The sequence below is a fragment of the Sardina pilchardus genome, chromosome 21 (assembly GCF_963854185.1).
Source record: "Sardina pilchardus chromosome 21, fSarPil1.1, whole genome shotgun sequence".
Classification (NCBI taxonomy): Eukaryota; Metazoa; Chordata; class Actinopteri; order Clupeiformes; family Clupeidae; genus Sardina; species Sardina pilchardus.
In genome coordinates, this window is record NC_085014.1 from 1,339,431 (window position 1) to 1,346,930 (window position 7,500).

General features: G+C 44.4%; 1 protein-coding gene across 5 annotated transcripts in view; it reads right to left on the bottom strand.

Moving 5' to 3' along the window:
• The window catches only part of tead1b (TEA domain family member 1b), a 40,641-nt gene extending 33,232 nt beyond the window's left edge, over positions 1-7,409 (bottom strand). For all 5 annotated transcript variants that reach the window (XM_062524036.1, XM_062524034.1, XM_062524035.1 and 2 more), the window contains exons 1-2: positions 7,232-7,409; positions 6,651-6,780 (exon numbers count right to left, since the gene is read on the bottom strand). The gene's annotated coding sequence lies outside the window, so the exon portion shown is untranslated. The remainder of the gene's footprint in view (positions 1-6,650; positions 6,781-7,231) is intronic.
• Between the last annotated feature and the right edge of the window lie 91 nt (positions 7,410-7,500).

Below are 7,500 nucleotides of genomic sequence, written 5' to 3' on the forward strand. Positions count from 1 at the left end.
CTTGTGTTCTCTCTCTCTGCTCTCTCTGACTGATTCATGGTCCTTTTTACTGACTTCATAAAGGCCTGTTTCACTTTTACCCCTAAATGAACTATCCTCCCGTGTGTGTGTGTGTGTGTGTGTGTGTGTGTGTGTGTGTGTGTGTGTACACTTTACTTTTCTCTCTAAATTATTGTATATAATCCCTTTGCAGGAGTCCTAGCCATTGGGGGCACATGCTAGCTAGCCTAATACTCACTACTAATACTAACACCACTGATTCAAAAGTGTGTGTGCACATATATATATATATATATATATATATATGTATGTGTGTGTGTGTGTGTGTGTGTGTGTGTGTGTACTTACAAACTAGTGGTAGCCTAATCTCCATGAGCCCTTTCTCAACATGAGTGTCTAACGGCCAACACATACATTGGTTCTCTCTCTCTCTCTGTGAGTCTGGTCTGCCGGTGTCTGCTGGCTCAGATGATGGCATCAGGTGGCCGAGATAAGGAGTGTGTTTACTGAGTGGTGAGCACACACAGGACCCCCCAATACTACTGCTCACACACACACACACACACACACACACACAGGACCCCCCAATACTACTGCTCTCTCACACACACACACACAGGACCCCCCAATACTACTGCTCTCTCACACACACACACACACACACAGGACCCCCCAATACTACTGCTCACACACACACAACCCCCCCCCAATACTACTGCTCTCTCTCCCACACACACACCGTACATACACATAGGACCTTCCAATCCTACTGCTCTCCCACACACACACACACATACACACACACACATAGTACCCCCCAATACTACTGCCCTCCCACACACACACACACACACACACACACCGTACGTACACATAGTACCCCCCAATCCTACTGCTCTCCCACACACAGTACGTACACATATGACCCCCCAATACTACTGCCCTCCCACACACACACACACACAGTACGTACACATATGACCCCCCAATACTACTGCCCTCCCACTAGTGTTGTTTTTGGCGGCCTGTTTTGGTTTTAGTTTTAGTCTAGTCTTTGTGTCAAGCTGTCATTTTAGTTTTTATCAGTTTTAGTCACGTTCATACTCTTTTAGTCTAGTCAAGTTTTAGTCGACTGAAAGTATGAGCATTTTAGTCTTATTTTCGTCTAGTTTTAGTTGACGAAAACTAATGACTTTTAGTCTTGTTTTAGTCAATGAAAATTGGATTTTAGCATCTTTTTATTAATGCAATTCTATTTTAAGGGGTTGTTCCTCCATAGACTGGGTAAGACTGTTTTTAGAGGCAGGCACTATAGCACCAGCGAACTCTGAAACTATAGGACTGGATGAAATGTGCAGATAACGGTCTCCACTGATAAATATCACACTGGCTAACCTGGAAATTAGGTCTTATGTCCAAAATTCTGAACTACCCCTTTAATAGGAAATGATACATTTTGGTTAATTTTCATGGATTAAAAAATTACAAATATTACAGGTTACATAGGCACTGAACATTGACAGTGGAATCAGGTATGTTACACAGAGTTTGGTCTCCCCCTGTCACCATGAAAGGACTATTTGGAATATTCTGTAGACATGCTGTTCCTTTTCTGAGAACAATTTAACTTAAGATCAAGTTGTCCTTAGGTTATTGAATGCTGTAAATGTGGATGCTATTTCACCATTAACTAGGTAGCCTAAGCGTGGTTACACACAGTTGTCATCTTAATGCAGTGTTTTGTAGCCTATACTGTAAAACGCATTTCACGTTCATCACTCAGTTTTGGTAGGCTACAGGCCTATGCCTTGAGTGGTCGCTGCCCCTTTAAATGCGTGGGACTTTAAATTACGTTTTAACTCCATGCTGATTTTGTTGATGAACAGCACCGTCTTTGATTCAGTTTTTCTACCGTTTAAATAAACGACACACGCACACTTGTGTTCTTGCAATTTCCACACAACAGATAGCCTACTAAGCCAAGGTTCCATTAAAAATGTGTCTATGATTAGAACTTCGTTGCTGATCGGTGGAATAATGTTATTAGCCTATTGTAGGCAATATGACAGCGCCAGCATCAGCTGGACAGAAGCTTAGGCTACACACTAATCAAATCTGCAGTTGCCTGTTAACATTTTCATCTGAATTAGATCTACATGCGGAGGTGAGATAAGTAGCCTAGTGCAAAGTTGAACTGAGAGAGTTGCCAATCTAACGGACTGAACGTAGCCTATATTTCTTAGCTTCTATTAGCGATAATGATTGATAGGCTATACATCTACCGCTCCTTTGCTACATGATCAAATATTATCAGATGAGTGACAGAAGCACCGGATATGACCAACAGGCCCACGCGAGAAACGCTGGTCCTCTGGTATGATAATCAGATGCAACCTGATGCGCCCCTGAAGTGAGACGCAGGAAACAGAAATACTGCAAAATAATAACACGACTAAACGACACAAAATAATGTTATAACATTCCTGTCCTACTGGTCTTCGAAGAAGAGATGTTAGCATGTTTTTTTTATTTTGTAAACCACATTTAGTCTCGTTTTTATTCGTCAACGATATTGCCTTATACATTTAATTATAGTCATCGTCACATGGCCAGCATTTACTTTGCGTCTCGTCTCGTTATAGTCACGTGAAAAAAGTTCGTTGACGACGATATTTAGTCACAATTTTCATTGACGAAAGCAACACTACCTCCCACACACACACACACACAGTACGTACACATATGACCCCCCAATACTACTGCCCTCCCACACACACACACACACAGTACATACACATAGTACCCCCCAATACTACTGCCCTCCCACACACACACACACACACACACACACACATAGTACCCCCCAATACTACTGCCCTCCCACACACACACACACACACACACACACACACACACACACACATAGGACCCCCCGATCCTACTGCTCTCCCACACACAGCATCTACACATAGGACCTCAGGTCAGCAGGAAGTTAAAGTGACATCATCATCATCATCACCACCCTCATCATCATCATCATCATCATCATCATCATCATCATCATCATCATCATCATCATCATCGCCACCCTCATCATCATCATCATCATCGCCACCCTCATCATCATCATCATCATCGCCACCCTCATCATCGCCACCACCATCATCATCATCATCCCCCTCACTACGGCAATCATCAAAACACATCCTCACTAACCTTTCATACCCCCAAAAAACAAACACATCGTGACTAACTGAACTCCCCAACTATACCCAAAAACACACATCCAAACAAGCTGAACTCCCCAACACACACTAGGGCTTTGACTCCGAACTTCGTTATTCGAATATAATTCGAATTTTTGAAAAATATATGATATTCGAACGAATTTTAGGCAGCTCTTAATAGTCGAACCTGTTATGAGCATTATTTTTTTGTACATGTGTTTGCATGCAAACGTTGTTTTCAGATTCAGCGGCTTTCTCACATCTGGTAAAGTCGTGAATCATGAGCTCATAGCAAGGCTATTAGGCTTACTCATCTGGGCTCCTATAGGTGATGTTAGCGAGTGGTTTGACTAGCCTATTCAGTTTCCCCACGTGTGTGTAAGTTTCAAGGTAAGCTAATAGTAACTTACTCATTGGGACAGGCCCTCTTAAGTCTTGGAGTTGGAAGACATTGGTATTGAGATGGTCAATCAACTTGAATGCAAGAGTTTTAATCTGTGCAGCATGCTAATCATGCTAACCGGATAATTTAGCTTGTTGTCTTCTATGCGTCATTGCTTTCACGATTGTGAATGTTTAGGATGCTTGTCGAGGGACGGGTGTCCATTGAGCGCGCACGAGGGAGGACGAGAGAAAGCGGGCCATGGAGAATGAGTTTAGGCTACTTAGGCTATACTGTTTGGTAAAGTTGTATGCATAGTGCCTCCACCTGAACAGCGTTAATGTCGGTGCAATCAAGCTTCCAGGGATCTTGTTTTCATGGAGACAGACGCGGTCTGCACGGAGTGGAGGGGCTGTGTACGTGTGTGTGTGTGTGTGTTTGTGAGAGAGAGAGAGAGAGAGAGAGAGACACAGACACATGAGTGACAGAGAGACGGAGGGAGAGCAGGAAAAGGAAATTCAGCTTAATGAATGCTGCGTGTTTTTCCAATAGCATAAAAATAATCAAAATATTATTAACAAATATTCGAATACATTCGAAGTTTGATATTAATAACCAAACGAACTTCGAATACGATTTTTGGCCAAAAGTCAAAGCCCTAACACACACACACCTGAACGAGCTGCACTCCCAAACACACACACACTAACAACTGAACTCCCCAACATACACACACCTGAACAAGCTGCACTCCCAAACACACACACACTAACAACTGAACTCCCCAACATACACACACACACACACCTGAACGAGCTGCACTCCCAAACACACGCACACCCCCTAACAACTGAACTCCCCAACACACACACACCTGAACGAGCTGCACTCCCAAACACACACACACACACACACCCTAACAACTGAACTCCCCAACACACACACACACCTGAACGAGCTGCACTCCCCAACACACACACCCTAACAACTGAACTCCCCAACACACACACCCTAACAACTGAACGAGCTGCACTCCCAAACACACACACACACACACCCTAACAACTGAACTCCCCAACACACACACACACACACACACCTGAACGAGCTGCACTCCTAAACACACACACACACACACACACACACCCTAACAACTGAACTCCGTAGCTGCCCCCCCACCCCTACCCCGACCCCCCCAGGGATGGCGAGTGTGGGGTCAGGCAACACAATGTGCTATTCTCCGCGCTGCAGGCATGTGGGCTGGAGGCCAGCAGGTCCGCGTTGCGTAAGCCGCACACAAAGCCTCCTTTGCTGGGGCCTCTGTTCGTCCGCAGCCAGCCGCTTCACCCAGCAGCTAGCAGCAGCATGGTGTGGCACTGGGATCACTCTGACAGGAGTCAATCTGTTTACGCTAGCAAATGAGCACGGCCCTGCTAGCGCAATCAACAAACAACACATTGTGTCTCGCTGGCCAGTCTTTCAAAAGGAGCCTCAGTGAAATACAAGACAATGATTAACTGCTAGAAAGGAGGTCTTTTCCGGAAAAAAAAAAAGACACACAATGGCAGAACTTGTTTCCAGGCAGGAGTTTAACATTTGCCCTGAACTTCTCAAGACTTTCTGAAGAGCCACTCACACAAGCCCTGAAACTTCCAAAACATGGTCTACTATGCCACTATCAGTGACTCACCAGTTACCTAAACACTTGTGTCAACTTCACAACACAGTTTACAAGACCGAAACGTGCAGTGCAGGGAATGAACGGGATATTTTTGACAAAGAATAGTTTCTCGGACCTCAAGACAAACCCAGATTTCCCCCGTCAGAGTGACCTTGTCTTGATGGCGTATTTCAAGTTCAAACGAGGGCACAGGGCCTGCTCGTGTCCATCTGACTTAGCGCTGATTCAAAGCTTAAACTCGGGACAAACCCGGGATAACGCGGAGCAGCCACAGCTGTGCGACTTGAGTAAACAAGTTTCCCGAAGTCTCTACCCGCTGCGCCACTTTTGAAACCAACACAGAGCAAACTAATGCTAGTTCTAAAAGGTGTTCAAATTGTGTTGATGATACCGTCAGCCTTATCAATGGGTTTAACAGAACTTGGACATCTGAAAACGTGTAGAGTGGCAAAGGCTTCAGAGTCACTTAAATCGGGCTGGTTATTTGTAGCTACATCGGTATTAGCCAACCAGCTAGGTAGCAAGCTAACTGCATTCGGCTGTGGCTACGAAAGACATCCACAACTAGCAGATACTATGGTCAGTGTTTTCGGCAAGTAACAGAACCACGAAGACTCGTTTGTTCATGAACAGTTCAGAAAAGTTTGAATAAGCTCTGACTAATAGTCAAAGCATTGTACAACACGCTGTCTACAACAAGCGATACAACGATCGGCATAACTCTAAACTGCTGTTCATGAGCTAACTAGCGGGTTTCAGGAGCGGGCAACTTCAACAAAGGAAATTACAAACAGGATCAGTTGCCAGATTTTTCAGCTAGCGGTCGTTAGCTCACCATAATGTTCGCTTTTGTATCCGTATAACAAAATTGCTAAAGCATATGCAATACAACCACCCAAGTTATTCTTACACTGGAACGTCAATAAAACTCAACTTTATGGCCCGAGCAACACGTCAGCTAGCTACATTCAATTCTTGTAACTTAAACTTTAGCCAGGTGTGTTTTCCTACTAGCTAGCTAGCTCGCTAAGTACTTTTCCAAAGCAATGGACGAGGTTTGTAGCTAACCATAGCCAAGTTCCACAACTTAGCAAGCAAAACACAAGATATCAAAAACAAACAGACTACCATCAACGTTTGAAATTTGGCCATACAAATGATATGATGAACGCAGCAATCGTAACATAAGTTATGTAAATACTGAGATGATGAAGCAAAATCTGCGTCAAAGATTACAAATCTAAATCCCCATGAAACACATCTTTGGTTGAGTCAACAATTTCGCTCCAAAGCCATAATAAAGAATGTAAGGAATTCGTTCCAACATATTTGAAATGTGACTGAAACATGCAATACTTACGGTGAAGATTTCAAATGAGGAGGATGGGAAAATAAGAACAAATATGTTCGAGCAACAAGTCTCCCTGCCCTATATTTTCTCTCAGCTCCGCAAATGTACCCCTCAAATCTGCAACTCCCGGCCGTGCCAACTGCAGGGGACAAAACAGCAACATCTCGGTCAGTCATTTTATCCAAAACTGTATGTAATTCAAAAATATAGCTGGTGGATGTTCCCCGAATCGACGTTTGCTGATTCTGCAGAACGTGTACGGAATTTAGTGCAGCGTAACAGACCGCGAGGTCGGGCTTCTTTACAAAAATGTGAAAAATGTCAAAGATTGTTGTGCCATGTCAGACGGCTCAGCCTCGAGCCAGCGTACAGAGCGCAAGCACCCTGTTGCAGCAGGGACTGAGGACGCGGTCGCTGCTACCCAAACCCTCACTCTTCAATACACATTCAATCCATCCTTACAGCTGATAACGAACATTGTTTTCGCCACAAGGATGGCGCATATGTTTATCTTTATTAAATAAACACAACTTGAAGCATAAATAATGTATCCTGTGACCATTTTGCATATTCAAGTATTATAAACTTACCTCAAACACGTCCGTGATTTCTATGTGTTATGTATCGTTCCCTTGTGTATCCCTAAGTTGGGTTGGTGTAGTTTTTGAGAACTGTGTAAAGTTATTCTCGTGTTTGAGGGCCAGCCGGGAATGCGATGCTCGGAATGCGCGGAATGACACCAGGAATGAAATGCACGCGAGCACCGAGTTTGCGCCGGGGCGGGGCGGAGCGCGCGTGGCGTCATCCCGGAGGCAGCTCGAGCCAGAGGTAGCGCAAGCAGAGGGAGGGACCGGGGAGG